Genomic DNA, 19,812 nt, shown 5'->3' with positions numbered 1-19,812 from the left:
GGGCTGGGGAGCAGTCACCTTTATACTAGGACCTGTGGGAGGAGTCAGCCGAGGCATGTCCAGGCATGTACACAGTGGAATACAAACAGGACAAACAGGAATACAAACAGTGGTTTACCACACATATAAAGGTCAGGAAATACCTAAAATGGATATATATGTATTGCCAAATGGAGGACCACCACTGCTAGGACGTGAATGGATCCGGAAGATACATTTAGATTGGCATTCCATACAGGCACTGAAGGTGGAGGCCAAAAAGGATGACGACGTCACACCTGGACGACTGTCAAAAATGCTAACTGACGCAAAAGAAGTGTTCCAGGAGGGACTAGGAACACTAAAAGGAATAACAGCAACAATTAAAATAGAGGATAATGCAAGCCCAAAATTTCTGAAGGCCAGACCAGTGCCTTATGCGATCAGACCAGTGGTTGAAGCAGAGCTGGAAGGGTTGGAACGTTCAGGAGTACTGTCCAAAGTGGACTGGAGCGACTGGGCTACACCCATCATTCCTGTAATGAAGAGGTCATTGAGTAATACGCCTGGGGAACCAAAGAAGGTCCGCATCTGTGGGGATTTTAAGGTGACAGTGAACCCAGTCCTTCACACGGTGCAATATCCGCTTCCACGAATTGAGGATATTTTCGCCTCGCTATCTGGTGGTAAACGCTTCACCAAAATTGATCTAGCCCAGGCGTACTTGCAAATGGAGGTAGAAGAAGCTTCGAAACATTACCTTACGATCAACAACCATAAAGGTCTCTATCAATACAACTGGCTGGTGTTTGGAGTAGCCTCGGCTCCGGCTATCTGGCAAAGGGCGATGGATCAGGTCCTGCAAGGGATTCCAGGGACCCAGTGTTATTTGGACGACATCTTGGTCACGGGCGAAAATGACGGTGATCACCTCGCTAACTTGGAGAAGGTGCTCGCCAGATTAAAGGAATATGGGCTACGAGCTAATCGCCACAAGTGCGAGTTTTTCCAGAAACAGATCTCGTATTGCAGCCACGTCATCGATGAAGAGGGGTTACATAAGTCCCGTGACAAGATAAAGGCAGTAGTCAAGGCTCCAGCACCGGAAAATGTGTCACAACTGAGGTCGTTCCTCGGGCTGGTAAACTATTACCACAAGTTCTTTCCAAATTTGTCGACAGTATTACACCCGCTGAACAGGGGTACCATGGAAGTGGGATGACGAACATAGACAAGCTTTCCAGAAGTGTAAAGAATTGATCACATCAAAAGAGGTGTTGGCCCATTTCAACCCAGCACTACCAATTCGTTTGGCATGTGATGCATCACCCTGCGGCATTGGAGCGGTGCTGTCGCACAAATTCCCAGACGGGCTGGAGAGGCCAGTAGCCTTTGCGTCTCGGTCACTAACCTCAGCCAAGCGCAACTATGCCCAGATTGACAGGGAGGCCCTCAGCCTAGTATAGGGAGTAAAAAAATTCAACTACTATCTGCATGGACAGACGTTCACCTTGCTGACTGACCACCAACCACTTGTCTCCATCTTTAATCCTAAGAAGGGCGTGCCAGTAATGACTGCACTGCAGTTACAAAGATGGTCCCTGTTTCTGGGGCCGAATCAATATGAAATAGAATATAAAGGCACGAGACAGCATGGGAACGCTGATGGGCTATCACGCCTGCCACTGCCTACTGTGGAGGAAGCACCAGCAGTGGACCCTATCGAGATATTTTATTCGTCGATAATTGAACGATTGCCAGTAACAAACGCGGATATAGAGAAGGAGACCCGCAATGATCCGACACTGTCACGGGTATATGAATTGATGGTGAGGGGATGGCCAACACATGGCGACTCACTGTTGCCAGCATTCTCATCCAGAAGAGAACAGCTGTCAGTGTGCCAGGGGACAGTGATGTGTGGATCCAGAGTGGTGATTCCACCCAAGTTAAGGGAGAGAGTGCTAAATGAGCTACATGAAGGTCATCTGGGGGGAGTGAAAATGAAAAGCCTAGCTAGGGCTTATGTGTGGTGGCCGGGAATCGATCAACAAATCGAAGACCTAACTAAGAGCTGCTTAGGATGCGAGAAGGTCCAAAATGCACCACCACATGCCCCTCTACACCCATGGGAGTGGCCCTCCTCTCCATGGCAACGGGTGCACATTGATTTCGCTGGTCCATTCATGGACTCAATGTTCTTAATAGCAGTGGATGCTCATTCGAAGTGGCCTGAGGTGATAAAGATGTCTTCATCCACTACAGAGAAAACGATTGCAGTCCTACGGACCATATTTGCCAGAAACGGGTTGCCAGAGCAGATCTGCTCTGATAATGGACCACAGTTTGTGTCCGACGAGTTCCAAAAATTCATGAAAAGGAATGGGGTACGGCATTACACATCTGCCCCTTATCATCCAGCCACCAATGGATTGGCTGAGAGGTTCGTACAAACCTTTAAGAAGGCGATAAAGGCCATGTGCGACGAGCAAATTCCACTACAGCATAAGATGGACAATTTCTTATTAGCCTACCGAAACGCGACACATGCAGTTACCAACCAGACCCCGGCCATGATGTTCTTTAACCGAAGGTTGAGATCTCATCTGGACTTGCTCAGACCAAATGTGCGCAGAAATGTTGAGGACAAACAATTCCAGCACATCAACGAGAAGCCGACAAGGAGCTTCAATGTAGGGCAACCAGTCTTGGCCCGGGACTATCGAACGGAGAAGTGGCAACCCGGAATGATATGTACAAGGCAGGGGCCATTAATGTACACAGTGGATGTCGGGGAAAACATTGTGAGACGCCACGTCGATCAGATCTTAGCATCATAGGAATGCGTCAACCCCATGTCTCAAGTACCTGGGGATGAACCCGACATACCGGTAGCATCTACTTCAGACCTAGTAGCAGTGGAACCCGATGAACTACCTGATGAAAGGGGGTCAGAATCGCCTCTGCACCAAGAACAAGAACCTCCAGAAAGGCGCTATCCCGAAAGGGTCAGGAAGCCGCCCCAAAGACTGAATCTATAAATGGACTTTTGTTATTGAATGTACATGTAAAAATGTAATTGTTATTGAATATTAAGGGGGTATTATTAATCTAAAAAGGGAGGAATTGTAGTGTATGTACTTTAAGTCAGAACTACTTTTTACAGCTCCTGTATACTGTAGTACCGGCAGTGACCACACCGGTATATAAGCTGTGCGCATGCCTCTGTACCCCAGTCTAGAGATTACCCTCCTCCAGTAAAGACCTGTTATTTGTTTATGTACAGCATCCGTGTAATTATTTATCCACTGAACCACGGATCTAACAATACTCACTGGAGTTTAGAAGATTGAGAGGGGATCTCATCGAAACCTATAAAATTCTGTCAGGCCTGGACAGACTAGATGCAGGAAGGATGTTTCTGATGGCTGGGGAGTCCAGAACCAGGGGTCATAGTCTAAGGATAAGGGGTAAGCCATTTAGGACTGAAATGAGGAATTTCTTCACCCAGAGAGTGGTGAACCTGTGGAATTCTCTGCCACAGAGGGCGGTGGAGGCCAGTTCATTAAATATATTCAAGAAAGAGTTGGATATATTTCTTAAGGCTAAAGGGATCAAGGGGTATGGGGAGAAGGCAGGGACAGGGTACTGAACTTGGATGATCAGCCATGATCTCATTGAATGGCGGAGCAGGCTCGAAGGGCCGAATGGCCTACTCCTGCTCCTATCTTCTATGTTTCTATAGAGAGCTTCATTGTGAGTAGACACTTCTCATGAGACAGAGGGCACACTGTTCATCTTGACTAAATCTTCTTGTGTAGGGGTAGCCGTGGGAACTTGGTAGTACAGGGGTAGACTGAGTGACAGTCTTAGTTCCAGCAGCCATTTTGTACTTTAGGTGAAGGGCACATTTGTACCTTTCTTGTTAGTATAACTCTTTGAAGGTAGTCGATACGTTTTCACGCACAGTCTTCCTGACTGGAATGTAAAGGCCTGGTCTGAACAGGGTGCAATCCTGGGGAAGCCAGGTTCCAGCTCATATTCTGGGTCCCCCCTCATAGAAATGGAATCTATGTCCTCTCCCAACCCAGGAATCTCAGGGCCACTCTTTTCAAAAACGGAACGGCTTCCAAACATGACAAATTCCTATATATTGTGATGTGGCTTTCACTGTGTCACAAGCGATTTGAAAACTGTAGACATGTGTCACCACACAATCAAATCTTTAAAATACAGCATCCTAGTCGGACAAGTAGAGAATCTGGTTCAGACCCCCACATTAGCACTTGTTATGTTGTAGTGAGGCTAACAGACGGAAGATGTGTTCCAATCACTTGTATTTGGTGTTGTCATATTGAACAGGTGATGGAGCCTCTGCTGTTGCACGTGTGAAGGCCTCTTACAGTGAATCTCCAGACCATTCACCAGGCACATTCTATGCGTCTCTTCACTCTCAGTATGTGCCTGACTCGACCAGAGTAGACCATCCCGACCTGGAAGAGCCTCTTGTCTTTGTTGAAAGTCCTCAGTTTGAAACCTTTGTTATTCACAAATCACAAACTGAAAGCAGAGATGCCATCCTTGACCTGACCAGCCTGACATCCGACCCTGTTCCACATGATCCCATAGGAGATGGAGACAGAGAATATAATGAGGTCGGACACTCTGACACATGCATATCAACTGGCTGTGCTCTCGATGCTACTCTCAATTCTGGATTTCCAAGGAATTCTAACCCATCTCCTCAGACTAAGGGACACTCAGATCTAAATTCTAGAGTTCCTACTCGGACAAACACTTCTCCTACTCCCACTTTCAATGAGATGATAGAGGGGAGTGGTGAGGTGCATGGACTGGTGTCTGATCCGGATGACACCAATCTTGAATCTCAAAGAATAATCAGGTTGGAATTTGAAGGCACCACTCAAAGATCCAATGCCGTGGTTACCTCTCCTTTCAAAGAAAATAAACCGGAATACAGTCTGACTACATTGCACACATCAAATGCTTGGCTAGACCATGGCTATACCCCAACAAAAACCAATAATGGTTTGCGAGGACCCATGTCTCCAATGGATGGGTTACCAGCCAACAGCAGGAAGGACAATGACAGCAACACAATTTCAGGAATGAAATCAAACAGCCCAAGAGAAACATCAGAAAACCATTGGCCTATCAAACCAGTGCTGGGCACTGAACTGAATATAGACCAGGACTCGAATGACTCCTGGAGTGTCTGTAATCCAGGATATGTCCATGCAAATAACTCCTGTTGGTCTGTGTGCCAAGCGATTCCTGATTACTGTTACAATGGGGGCGAATGTGGAATCATAGAAAACATTGGTGTATTTTGCAGGTAGGGAGAACTCTCAACTTTGTTTAAAAATAAAAGTGGGGTCAAACTTTTAATTATCCTGCTCCTGAAGCCATAGACACTGTCCCAATGGCAGTATCATTGTTGGGGCTCATCGGGGTGTCCCCCACCCCTTTCCCACTCACCCTTCCCCTACTCCCCAGACAGAGGCCTGGAGCATGGGAGTGGTGTGAAAAAAACAAACAGTAAATGGTAGATATTGTTCTCCCCAAAAAAATCCGGTCTAATTTAATCCAATCCAGTGTCATCCAATCCCATCCAATCCAATCCAATCCAGTCCAGTCCAGACTATTCCAATCCCGTCTCATCCAATCCAATGTAATCCAATCTTCTCCAGTCCGGTTCAGTCATGCCAAATCCAGTCCAATCCAATCCAATCCCATCCTATCTAGTCCACTCCAGTCCAATCCAATCCAATCCTGTCCTATCGAGTCCACTCCAGTCCAATCCAATCCAATCCTGTCCTATCGAGTCCACTCCGGTCCAATCCAATCCAATCCCGTCCTATCTAGTCCACTCCAGTCCAATCCAATCCAATCCCATCCTATCTAGTCCACTCCAGTCCAATCCAATCCAATCCCATCCTATCTAGTCCACTCCAGTCCACTCCAATCCAATCCCGTCCTATCTAGTCCACTCCAGTCCAATCCAATCCAATCCCGTCCTATCTAGTCCACTCCAGTCCAATCCAATCCAATCCCGTCCTATCTAGTCCACTCCAGTCCACTCCAATCCAATCCCGTCCTATCTAGTCTACTCCAGTCCAATCCAATCCCGTCCTATCTAGTCCACTCCAGTCCAATCCAATCCAATCCCGTCCTATCTAGTCCACTCCAGTCCAATCCAATCCAATCCCGTCCTATCTAGTCCACTCCAGTCCAATCCAATCCAATCCCATCCTATCTAGTCCACTCCAGTCCAATCCAATCTAATTCCATCCTATCTAGTCCACTCCAGTCCAATCCAATCCAATCCCATCCTATCTAGTCCACTCCAGTCCAATCCAATCCAATCCCGTCCTATCTAGTCCACTCCAGTCCAATCCAATCCAATCCCATCCTATCTAGTCCACTCCAGTCCAATCCAATCCCATCCCATCCTATCTAGTCCACTCCAGTCCAATCCAATCCCATCCCATCCTATCTAGTCCACTCCAGTCCAATCCAATCCAATCCCATCCTATCTAGTCCACTCCAGTCCAATCCAATCCCATCCCATCCTATCTAGTCCACTCCAGTCCAATCCAATCCCATCCCATCCTATCTAGTCCACTCCAGTCCAATCCAATCCAATCCCGTCCTATCTAGTCCACTCCAGTCCAATCCAATCCAATCCCGTCCTATCTAGTCCACTCCAGTCCAATCCAATCCAATCCCATCCTATCTAGTCCACTCCAGTCCAATCCAATCCAATCCCGTCCTATCTAGTCCACTCCAGTCCAATCCAATCCAATCCCGTCCTATCTAGTCCACTCCAGCCCAATCCAATCCAATCCCGTCCTATCTAGTCCACTCCAGTCCAATCCAATCCAATCCCGTCCTATCTAGTCCACTCCAGTCCAATCCAATCCAATCCCGTCCTATCTAGTCCACTCCAGTCCAATCCAATCCAATCCCGTCCTATCTAGTCCACTCCAGTCCAATCCAGTCCAATCCAATCTCATCTTTAATCCTCAACATTGCTCAGTTACTTTTCGATGCCAGGTATTCATGGTTCTTTCTAACTCTTTGCCTTTGTGACTCGGTGCAGTGAGCAGGATCATGCCTGGTACAAAGGACAACGCTGCCAATCAGTTGTTACTGAGGTTCAGCTAACGTGCATATTGATTGGGGCATCCTTGCTTATCGCTCTCCTATTCCTCGCACTGATGGTGACCTTTGCCATAAAACTGCAATCTCTAAAAAATGAACAGCAAAGATTTGATTCCAGAAGGTTGGTGACTGATTACACTCTTCATTATCAGGATGTCAGCTATTAGAAAGCTGTTGGTGTAATTGAACAAGCCTGCACCACTGGTGGGATCTTTGATCACCGACAGTGCTGATTGGAAATTCGGGCACACGCTGCCTGTGGACTTCTGATAGATGCTGCAGGCAGGCGAATGCTCGTATAATCACCCCTAACGGCCAATGAATGAATGACCAGATGCTGGCCGGAAAACCAGGAGAGCTTCCATTAGGTGCCATGGGATTTTTAATGTCCACAGGCTGACGGGGCCTCAGTTTAACATCTTACCCAAAAGACGGCACCTCCAACAATGCAGCACTGCTCTCTACACTGCCCTGAGGTAACAGCCCAGATTACATGCTCAAGTCTATTGTTGGGCTTCACCCACAACCTTCTGACTCAGAGGCAAGAGTGTTATCAACTGAGCCAAGCTGACATTTAAATGGCTGAATGGGTGAATGCACTATATATGGGCTACTGAACCATATAAACCAGAAGGATGCAGGTCTGGTTCTCGGTCTGTGCTGTGTTTATTGATCTCAGAATTGGCAGCAGTTGGGTCTTACAATTTGCCTCAGTGCTCCTGGCCTAGGGAGTGGTGAAATCAGTCAGTTCCTGTTTCTGTTCCTTATCCAGTAACCCCTACTGGAACACGATCACTATGGGCATTGCACGATGATAGGATTGGGCTTGGCTGAAGAGCCTCCCGACGCTCACTGTCCAGATTCAGGTGTCCACATATACAACGGTCCCTTGGGGGTTAGATAGTACAAGACTCTGTGGACACGTGGAGATGTATCTTGGCAAGAAGCAATACCTTTTGGAGATGAGGGGAAAAATAAACCCCTTTGTGATGCTCCAGATAAACAAGGTTAATTTATTCATCCCTTATCCTGAAGCAATGCCTTTTGTGTCAAGCATATGAGTCAATTGGCAGACGTTAGTGATGCAATATGTCAGCATCATGTTTAGGCATTGGGGCAGAATGTAGTCAATCCCACTGCATTGTATGGAGCAAAAGAATTCCAGCTGGTCAAATTGAGGCTATTTGATCATCATTTCTTGCAACAATATTCCACCAGTATGAGTAGAGAAATGTCCTTATAACTTGTTATTCCTATCGGGTTGAACCTTTCTTTTAATGCATCTGGTTTGGGGAAACTCCCTTTGCCTGGTTGACCTGATTGTCCGGGCAGAACTCATGTGCTGTAAGTGGAGACGTTCAGGTGGACAAGAAGGTGACGGGACCATTGGGCGAGGCTGGTCTTCTAACTTGTTCTTTTATTTATTCAGCAAGCTGTGGATTTCCTCGGAGCCCCAAGTCAACTCCTCTTTTTTGTCTGAACGAAGTCAACAGGGAAATTACTCCCCATTGGCTAGACATACCCCCGACACTCAGTCCACACCAGTCAGTGAGAATCACCTGACTCAGGTAATCACTCTGTCAGACTCTTCTCTCTGTCAATTCTTCTCTTTAAACTTTGTTTGCCTCTAGCTGTTGCCTTTACCCTGTTTGTTTCTCCTTTAACATTGGCTCCCGGTCCGGCAACGCCTCGGTTTAAAAATTCTCATCAATGTGTTCAAATCCCTCCATGGCTTCGCCCATCTCTATCTCTGTAATCTCCTCCAGCCTTACAACCCTCCGAGACCTCTGCACTCCTCCAATTCTAGCCTCTTGTGCTTCCCTGATTTTCAATGCTCCACCATTGGCGACCGTGCCTTCAGCCGCCTCGGCTCTAAGCTCTGGAATTCCCTCCATTGGTTCTTTGCTGATGAAGATGTTAAATAAAGGCAATGTCTACCAGCACCATTCTCCACGACCATCTGCACTGCAGCCCCTGGTATTTAAAAGGGCAAGAGACTGGCGAATCTGGGGATGTTCTCCTTAGAGCAGAGGAGGTTAAGGGAAGATTAAATAGAGGTGTTCAAAATCATGAAGGGTTTGGATAGAGTAGATAGGGAGAAACTGTTCCCAGTGGCAGGTGGGTCAGTAACCAGAGGACACAGATTTAAGATAATTGGCAAACGAACCAGAGGGAAGATGAGGAGATTTTTTTTACGCAGCGAGGAATGCGCTGCCTGACAGGGCGGTGGAAGCAGATTCAATAGTAACTTTCAAAAGGGAATTGGACAGATACTTGAAAAGGATTTTTTTTTTAGGGCTATAGGAAAGGGCTGGGGAGTGGAACTAATTAGAGAGCTCTTTCATAGAGCCGGCACAGGCACGATGGGCCGAATGGCTGTAAGATTCATCGTTACGCAATCGATGCTATATTGTGAAGGTTCATGAAGTCACTTTCATAAATTATTGCTATTCTACGAGAAAGAATTTCCAAGACCCCCAAGTCACTGGCGAGATCTTGCATGTAATGGGAGGCCTATCAGACAATCATGGGCGCAATGTCCATGATTTCCTGTCCACTCTCCCATAAGTGGCCTCCAGTGAGACGCCACATCAGTGGTTTTGGGGTCTCGGAAGATTTAGCCCTAAATGCATTGATAATTCCAGAGAGACAGGGATATATAAAGCTTACAACAGTCTACGGCCATATTAATTCACCATCAGTTCCACACAAAAACATATCCCATCCCAATGGACAAGGTCCTTCCCATTAATATACAAAATCACAGTGCACCAAATCTGTTCCCAATCATTCTATTGTGTAGAAGTCCTAATGCAAGTATACAATAATCCATAATGTTAAGAAAGAACCTACATTTCTATAGCATCTATCACAACCTCAGGACGTCCCAAAGCGCTTTGCAGCCAATGATGTACTTTTGAAGTGTAGTCACTGTTGTAATGTAGGAAACGCAGCAGCAAATTTGCGCACAGCAAGCTCCCACATACAACAGTGAGGTAATGACCAGATAATCTGTTTTTGTGATGTTGAGTTTAATGGTTATGCTACTGGACTAATAATCCAGAGAACGTGAGTTCAAATGCCCTCACTGGCAGTCTGAGAATTTGAATTCAATTTTAAAAATCTGGAAATAAAAAGCAGGTCTCAGTAAAAGTGACCATGAAGCTGTCGGATTGGTGCAAAAACCCAACTGGTTCACTAATGTCCTATAGGGAAGGAAATCTGCCGTCCATGCCTGGTCTGGGCCTATGTGTGACTCCAGTCCCACACCAACATAATTGACTCTTAACTGCCCCCTTTAGAGACCCAGCAAGCCACTCAGTCATACGAAGGAAACTAGGGATGGGCAATAAGTGCCAGCGATGACCATATCCCGAGAATAATAAAACAAAGTTATGAGCTGGGATTTGAAATCTGGTTGATCCTTATTTGGGGTTTTCTGTACTGAGTTAATTGCTCTCTGTCAGGATGGTATCTGGGCACGATCCTCGGCCTCAGCACCCTCATTTAAAGAAAAGAAACATCAGCCATGGTCCCAGTTTCTTTTCTAGTGACGCCTGCAGGAAAGTGTGCAGGTGTGGCCATCATGATCAGCTTGGCACTTAACTCCCCTCCTCTCCTGAAGGCACTCAGTGTTGCTGGAATACAGTTCGACAGTTGCCACCAGTCTGCCACTACCTTAACCACATTCTTCACACTTGAGCCAAGACAATGTGTGTGTGGGTGGGATATTCACCATAGAGGGCATTATAGCGTCTTTCACAACCCCGGGAGTAAAGGTTGGCGAGATCCTCCCAGGCGCTCAGCTCGTTAAGGCAGTGATAAAGACCAGAAAGTCTCAGGTTCCATCCCCAATGTCTGTTGAATGAGCTAATCTCAACGGGGCAGAAGTTGCGGCGCTATAATGGGCTGTGGGTTAGAGAGGAGAAAATCAGAAAATCCTCATCACTATGCAGTGACCCCTGTGGAGGTCTAGACATGAGGAGCCTGGTGAATACAATGCCGTGTTCATTCATGGTGTCTCACACAGCCTGTCAATGTTCGATATTGAGGAACATGAAGGGTACCCACTTGGCCATGGGACCTGAGAGTGATCGGTGCCCTTGGAACGACGGGGCTGATTCCTGAACAATTGCTCCCCATTGGGACTGTGGGATTGCAGGATCAACCCTGTTAGAATCATAGGGGGAGAAACTCCATATCACCCCGTTTGGGCCGCAATTATCGGCCGGGCGCAAAGTTTAGCGCCTGGCGCTAATTATCGGGGTAGATTTTCCCGAACCTGTCGGGAAGAAGGCGGGACTTCCCCTTTCGGGTTTTAAAGCCGCCTACTTCGACGCCCGGCCAATCCGCGTGATTTTCCCTTGATTGACCTTGTTGGACCCGCCCAGCGGGCTCAGCAGGCCAATTAAGGGCCACCCGGCAACAGGTGACGTCACAGACTGAAATTTCATCTGTCAAGAGTTTTTGACAGATGAAATATCAATGTTTCATAGCTGTTTGAAGCTGTCAAACACTGACAGCCTCAGTTCTACCATGAGTCATTCTGCACAGACTCAGTTAGAACTCTTACCGGCACTCAAAGCTGAAGGCTGTCACTTTTCACAGATCGCAGCCGTTCAGCTTTAAGTACTGGCTGAGTGATGCGCTACCGACGGTTACAGGAAGAAAGGCTGTGAAGGTAAGTACAGGTAACTAAAAGTTCTTTACACACTTTAGACACACCAAACACACTTACCTTTACACTCATGCACCCATCACTTACCTGAGCGCCAACATCGCGACCCCTCCAACTCCTTCAACCCAACAGCCCGCCTGCTCTAACCTGGTGTGGTTTGGGGCAGTCGGGAAACCCATACGAAACCCCTCAAAATAGGGATTAGGCTAAAAACTGCCTGTTAACTACCTGTTAACAGGCAGTTAATTGGCACTAATCCCTTCCCGCCTGGTTTTGGCAGGTCCCAGTGCGGGGCAGGTACCCGCCACCCCTGAAACTTACGTGGGGCGGTGTTTTGGGCGGGATGGTGTCGGGACCCCCAAATTTGGGATTTCCCCCCCCCGCCACACATGCCTGAAACCCCACTTGATGGTTCCACGAAAATCTAGCCCATCGTCTCTGACTGCAAACTTGGCTTCTATCGCCCCTGAAGGTGATTCGAGCACTAAATCAGGCGCTACACACCTCTCTTAAGGTGCTAACGCCGAGGAGCGAGGCGCTACCTCAGAGCACTGGCAAAGCTCATGTGATGTCAGTTAGCAATGGAACACAGACACACTGGCGCCGGCCAGTTCTAAAGGGGAGGGTCGATCTTGCTCTCCATCCACACTCTGCTCATTGCAGCCTTGAATCTCAGCCTGGAGAGACCTGTACATCAAATCTGCTGGAAAGAACAATGGAGAGGCCCAGGGAAAGAGCTCAGAGTGCAGACCCCATAGTCTCTTCTAAATCGATACAAGGAAGGTCAAATCAAAATGAACCTGCAAAGTGCTGCTCAGTACCCAAAACTCCTTCACACAGCGTTGAATCTCTCCAGAAGTCTCTCACTCTCTCTCAGAATGCGTGGTGCAAAAATGCCGCCGACAAAAAATGGCAGGAAGTGGTCTCCTTTAAATAGCGCTCCCCCAGTCCCTTCCCGACTACAAAACGCTCCCCTCAACCTGTCGTTGCTAGCGGCAGGCAGTAAGGCAGGGGGCACCACTCAAAATCTGGTCCGGGGCGTTACCGGGTCATTGCACGCTCGACTGACGTCACGATCTGCGGGTGCAGGAGATCATGGCGGTAGTGTTTAGTGCCGCCGCAAAATGTCTGGTCAATTTCGGGAGCGGCGCAAACATCGGCGTGCCCGGGCGTTAGTTGCTTTGCGCCCCATTAGCGCCATCTTAAGGTGCCAACGGGAGGCGCAAAGCAACCAAATTTTTCCCCCATAGAATCATACAGCACAGAAGGAGGCCATTTGGCCCATCGTGTCTGCGTCGGCTGTTTGAAAGAGCTATCCAATTAGATCCACTCCTTTGCTCTTTCCCCATAGCCCTGCAAATTTTTCCTTTTCAAGTATATATCCAATTCACTTTTCAAAGTTACGATTGAATCTGCTTCCACCGCCCTTTAAGGCAGTGCATTTCAGATCATAATAAGAACATAAGGAATAGAGCAGGAGTCGGCCATTCGGCTCTTCGAGCCTGCTCCGCCATTCAAAAAAATCTTGGCTGATCTTCGACCTCCACTCCACCTTCCTGCACGATCCCCATGTCCCTGGATTCCCTTAGTACCCAAAAATCTATCGATCTCTGTCTTGAATATACTCAGTGACTGAGCATCCACAGCCCTCTGGGGTAGAGAATTCCAAAGATTCACAACCATTTAAGTGAAGAAATCTCTCCTCATCTCAGTCCTAAATGGCCGACCCCTTATTCTGAGACTGTGACTCCTAGTTCTAGACTCTCCAGCCAGGGGAAACATCCTCCCAGCATCTACCATCAAGCCCTTTAAGAATTTTATATGTTTCAATGAGATCCCCTCTCATTCTTCTAAACTCTAGAGAATATAGGCCTAGTCTACTCAATCTCACCTCATCGGACAATCCCCCCATCCCAGGAATCAGTCCAGTGAACCTTCGTTGCACTCGCTCTAAGGCAAGTATATCCTTCCAAAGAGACCAAAACTGTACACAGTTCTCCAGGTATGGTCCCACCAAAAACCAATATAATTGTAGGAAGACATTTTACCCTTGTATTCCAAACTATTTGTAATAAAGGCTAACATACCATTTGCTTTCCTAATTGCTTGCTGTACTTGCATGTTAACTTTCTATGATTCGTTGTGAAAGGTAGGCCTGACAAACCGGATTGGATTTTTTGAAGAGGTAGTGGACAGGGGAATGTCTATGGATGTTCTTTATATGGACTTCCAGAAGGCATTTGATAAAGTCCCACATAAGAGACTGTTATCTAAGGTAGAAGACCACGGAATTGAGGGCAAATTATTGATTGGTTAGGAAATTGGCTGAGTGGCAGGAGACAGCGAGTAGGGATAATGGGTAGGTACTCTAATTGGCAGGATGTGACTAATGGTGTCCCACAGGGATCTGTGTTGGGGCCTCAACTATTCACAGTATTTATTACCGACTTAGATGATGGCATAGAAAGTCATCTATCCAAATTTGCTGATGATACAAAGATAGGTGGAATTGTAAGCAGTGTAGATGGAAGCATAAAATTACAAAGGGATATTGACAGATTAAGTGAATGGGCAAAACTGTGGCAAATGGATTTCAATGTAAGCAAATGTGAGGTCATCCACTTTGGACCTAAAAAGGATAGAACAGAGTACTCTCTAAATGGTGAAAGGCTAAAAACAGTGAAGGTCCAAAGAGACTTGGGGGTTCAGGTACATAGATCATTCAAATGTCATGAACAGGTACAGAAAGTAATCAAAAAAGCTAATGGGATGCTGGCCTTTATATCTAGAGGACTAGAATACAAGGGGTAGAAGTTATGCTGCAGCTATACAAAACCCTGGTTAGACCACACCTGGAGCACTCTGAGCAGTTCTGGGCACCACACCCTCGGAAGGACACAAAAGCAAAATACTGCAGATGCTTGAAATGTGAAACAAAAACAGAAAATGCTGGAAACACTCGGCAGGTTCGGCAGCACCTGTAGAGAGAGAAACAGAGTTAACGTTTCAAGTCGATGACCCTTCGTCAGAACTGGAAAAAGCTGGAGATGTAAAAGGCTTTTAAGCAAGTGCAGGGGCGGGGAAAGTGGGGGAAAGAACAAAAGGGAAGGTCTGTGATAGGATGGAAGGCAGGAGAGATTAAGAGACATTGGCCTGGAAATTCAGTATAGCCACATTTGGGGCGCTACAGCCGGGCGGCCGCTAAAGTTTGCGCTCGGCGCAACTTCGCGCCACCTTCGCCGATTATTCATAGAGTCAGAGTTTTACAGCACAGAAAGAGGCCCTTCGGCCCATCGTGTCTGCGCCGCCCATCCATCCCTGTCCAGTCTAATCCCATTTTCCAGCATTTGGTCCATAGCCTTGTATGCAATGGCATTTCAAGTGCTCATCCAAATGCTTCTTGAATGTTGTGAGGGTTCCTGCCTCTACCACCCTTTCAGGCAGTGAGTTCCAGCTTCCAACCACCCTCTGGGTGAAAAAGTTCCTCCTCAAATCCCCCCTAAATCTCCTGCCCCTTACCCTGAATCTGTGCCCCCTTGTTATTGACCCCCCTACTAAGGGGAAAAGTTCCTCTTTATCTACCCTATCTATGCCCCTCATCATTTTGTACATCTCAATCAGGTCCCCCCTCAGCCTCCTTTTCTCCAAGGAAAACAACCCCAGCCTGTAGAGTCTCTCTTCATAGCTAAGGCGCTCCATCCCAGGTAACATCCTGGTGAATCTTCTCTGCACCCTCTCCAGAGCAATCACATCCTTCCTATAGTGAGGCGACCAGAACTGCACACAGTACTCCAGCTGTGGCCTCACCAGCGTTTTGTACAGCTCCATCATAACCTCCCTACTCTTATATTCTATGCCTCTGCTAATGAAGGCAAGTATCCCATATGCCTTTTTAACCACCTTATCTACCTGCTCCGCTGCCTTCAGGGATCTATGTACATGTACACCAAGGTCCCTCTGACCCTCTGTACTTCCTAGGGCCCTACCACCCATTGTGTATTCCCTTGCCTTATTTGACCGTCCAAAATGCATCACCTCGCATTTTTCCGGGTTAAATTCCATTTGCCACTTTTCCGCCCATCTGACCAACCCGTTAATATCGTCCTGTAGCCTGAGACTTTCCTCCTCGCACTTTACCACCCCACCAATTTTCGTGTCATCCGCGAACTTACTGATCATACCCTTTACATTCTCATCCAAATCGTTAATGTAGATCACAAACAGCAAGGGACCCAGCACCGATCCCTGAGGTACCCCACTGGACACAGGCTTCCAGTCACAAAAGCAACCTTCGACCATCACCCTCTGCCTCCTGCCACTCAGCCAGTTTAGGATCCAACGCGCCAAGGCCCCCTGGATCCCATGGGCTCTTACCTTCTTGACCAGTCTCCTATGCGGGACTTTGTCAAAAGCTTTACTGAAGTCCATGTAAACCACATCCACAGCATTTCCCTCATCTACACAGCTAGTCACCCCCTCGAAAAATTCAATCAGATTGGTCAGACATGATTTACCCTTGACAAAGCCATGCTGACTATCCCCGATTAATCCTTGCCTCTCCAAGTGGAGACTAATTCTGTCCCTCAGAATTTTTTCCAATAATTTCCCTACCACAGATGTTAGGCTCACTGGCCTGTAATTCCCTGGTTTATCCCTGCTACCCTTCTTGAATAATGGTACTACGTTAGCTGTTCTCCAGTCCTCTGGTACATCCCCTGTGGCCAGAGAGGTTCTGAAAATTTGTGTCAGAGCCCCCGCAATCTCCTCCCTTGCCTCACACAACAGCCTGGGATACATCTCGTCCGGGCCTGGGGATTTATCCACTTTTTGGCCTGCTAAAACCGCTAGTACCTCCTCCCTCTCGATGCTAATATGTTCAAGTATGTCACAGTCCCCTTGCCCGATTTCTATGCCTACATCATCTTTCTCCACAGTGAACACGGAGGCAAAAAATTCATTTAAAACCCCACCTACTTCTTCTGGCTCTACACACAGCTTGCCACTTTGGTCCCTAATGGGCCCTACCCTTTCCCTGGTTATCCTCTTGCCCTTAATATACTTATAAAACATCTTAGGATTTTCCTTTATCTTGCTCGCCAGTGTTATTTCATGGCCCCTCCTCGCCCTCCTAATTTCCTTTTTAAGTATGCCCCTGCACCTCTTATACTCCTCTAGGGCTTCCACCGTCTTTTGTCTTTTGTAACTGCCAAAAGCCCCCCTTTTTTTCCTAATGCATTTTTGTATGTCCTTTGTCATCCAAGGTTCCCTTTGCTTGTTGGTCCCACCCTTGACCCTTACAGGAACATGTTGGTGTTGTACTCTCTCTATTTCCCTTCTGAAAGCCTCCCACTGTTTTGATGTGGATTTTCCTATAAGTAGCTGCTCCCAGTCCACTTTGGCCAGATCCTGTCTTATCTTATTAAAATCTGCCTTCCCCCAATTTAGAACCCTTATTTCCGGGCCGTCTTTGTCTTTTTCCATGACCACCTTAAATCTCACCGAATTGTGGTCACTATCGCCAAAATGCTCTCCTACAGACACGTCCACCACCTGCCCGTCTCCATTCCCTAGAATTAGGTCCAGCACCGCTCCCTCTCTTGTAGGACCTTCTACATGTTGGCTCAAAAAGCTTTCCTGAATGCACTTTAAGAATTTTTCACCCTCCAAGCCTTTCACACTCTGACTATCCCAATTTATATTGGGGAAGTTGAAATCCCCTACTATTATTACCCTATTATTTTCGCACTTCTCTGAGATTTGCCTGCATATCTGTTCCTCTATCTCCCCCTGGCTGTTTGGGGGCCTATAGTACACTCCCAGCAAGGTGCTTGCCCCCTTTTTGTTTTTAAGTTCTACCCATATGGCCTCATTAGAGGAACCCGCTAATATATCATCCCTCCTTACAGCAGTAATAGACTCCTTAATTAATATTGCAACACCCCCTCCCCTTTTACCCCCCCCTCTGTCTCGCCTGAAGATTCTATACCCCGGAATATTCAGCTGCCAGTCCTGACCCTCCCTCAACCATGTCTCCGTGATAGCCACAATATCGTACTCCCATGTGTTCATCAACAACTTCAGTTCATCCACCTTATTTGCAAGACTCCTTGCATTAAAATAAATGCATTCCAGCCCTGCCATATTCCCTTTTGCCTTCACATCTTTGCTCTGCCTTCCCTGCTGACTTGTTTTTTCCTCCGTATTTGGCTGTACCTCACCCCCTACTATAGCTCCACTCTGTATCCCATCCCCCTGCCGAGTTAGTTTAAACCCCCCCCAGCAGTGCTAGCAAACCTCCCCGCAAGGATATTGGTTCCCCTCTGGTTCAGGTGTAAACCGTCCGACTTGTACAAGTCCCACCTGCCCCAGAAGCAGTCCCAGTGATCCAGGAAACTAAAGCCCTCCCTCCTGCACCATCCCTTCAGCCACGCATTCATCTGTTCTATCCTCCTATTCCTATACTCACTAGCACGTGGCACCGGGAGTAATCCAGAGATTACAACCTTTGAGGTCCTGCTCCTTAACCCTGCCCCTAGCTCCCTAAATTCTTGCTGCAGGACCTCATCCCTCTTTTTACCTATGTCGTTGGTACCAATGTGGACCACGACCTCCGGCTGTTCACCCTCCCCCTCCAGAATGCCCTGCAGCCGCTCAGTGACATCCTTGACCCTGGCACCAGGGAGGCAACAAACCATCCTGGATTCACGTCTACGGCCACAGAAACGCCTATCCGTTCCCCTTACTATAGAATCCCCTACCACTATTGCTCTCCCACTCTTTTCCCGCCCCAAGAGGTTGCTGCTGCGCTAAAGCAGGCGATGCACGACTATCATTAGGCGCTAAGCCGGCGATCCGGGGCGCTAACACCGAGGACGGGCGCAGCGCAGGTGCGGCGAGTTGCTCAATGAAGGCAGACACGCTGGCGCCGGTCAGCTCTTAAAGGGGAAGGGTCGACTTGTTTGGCTGCCATGCCCTGCACACTGCAGCCCTGAAGCAAGGCCTGACCATTGCTGGTTCATCAGTTCTACGCCCTCAACCATGGGGAAGCCCGCTATTCTTCCAAAGCCGATTGCACGCTCTTGCTGCTTGTCCAGGGTCATGGGGAAGGAGATGTACTGACGTCTCCTTCTGAAAAGGGCATTGTTCACCTGGCGGATGCAGCAATGTACTGCGAACTGGGAGATGTTGGCAATGCCCCCAGTAGCGGATTGGAAGGAGCCAGTGGCATCGAAGTTGAGAGCAACCATCACCTTCACTGCCACTGACAGAGACGTCCTGCTCCTCAGCTGTGGCTGCAGATCTCTGCAAAGCAGGTGGCAGGTCTCAGTGACCACCACCCTTCTGAATCGCATCCTCCGAACACACTGCTCCTCAGACATGTTCAGATATGAGAACTGCTGGCGGTATACCCTGGGTGGGTAAGGCCTCCTGTGCCGACGCCTGTTGGCCAATCACCGTCTGGCCATGACTGGCACTCTCTCACGGCGTCTCTGATCCCTTTGAATGCAATGCAGAAAGCCAACGTTTCCACCCATTGCAGCCCCCATTACATGTGGCGACTCAAGGCTATGGCACTGAAAGTGAAATCCAAGTGCAAAGCTCTGGCCTGAAGCCACAAGTACCTGTGCAAGCGCTGAGTCAAAGCAGAAAGCTCTCTGCCTTTGTCTCTCTCCAAATATCCGTCTCTCACACAGAGGGATTGGCACAAAATGGCTGCCACTTATACTGCAGGAGGAGTCCCCTTTAAATAGCGCCCCCCGCAGCGACTGGGAACTGTTCCCCTCTACCAGTCGCTGGGGGCGCCAGGCGCGAAGAAGGGCGGCGCCACTGAATTTCCGGTTCGGGGCGCACAAAGGGCGTTGCACGATGAAATGACGTCAGGGTCTGCGCGCGCAGCTGAGCGCGCAAAGGCTTTGCGCCGCCGCTAAATCTTTACTGAAGTTGGGGAGAGGCGCAGATCGCGCTGCGCC

The sequence above is a fragment of the Somniosus microcephalus genome, unplaced genomic scaffold, assembly GCF_052327205.1.
Source record: "Somniosus microcephalus isolate GS21.2 unplaced genomic scaffold, FLI_Smic_1.0 scaffold540, whole genome shotgun sequence".
In the NCBI taxonomy this organism is placed as follows: domain Eukaryota; kingdom Metazoa; phylum Chordata; class Chondrichthyes; order Squaliformes; family Somniosidae; genus Somniosus; species Somniosus microcephalus.
This window is presented reverse-complemented; position numbering follows the sequence as displayed.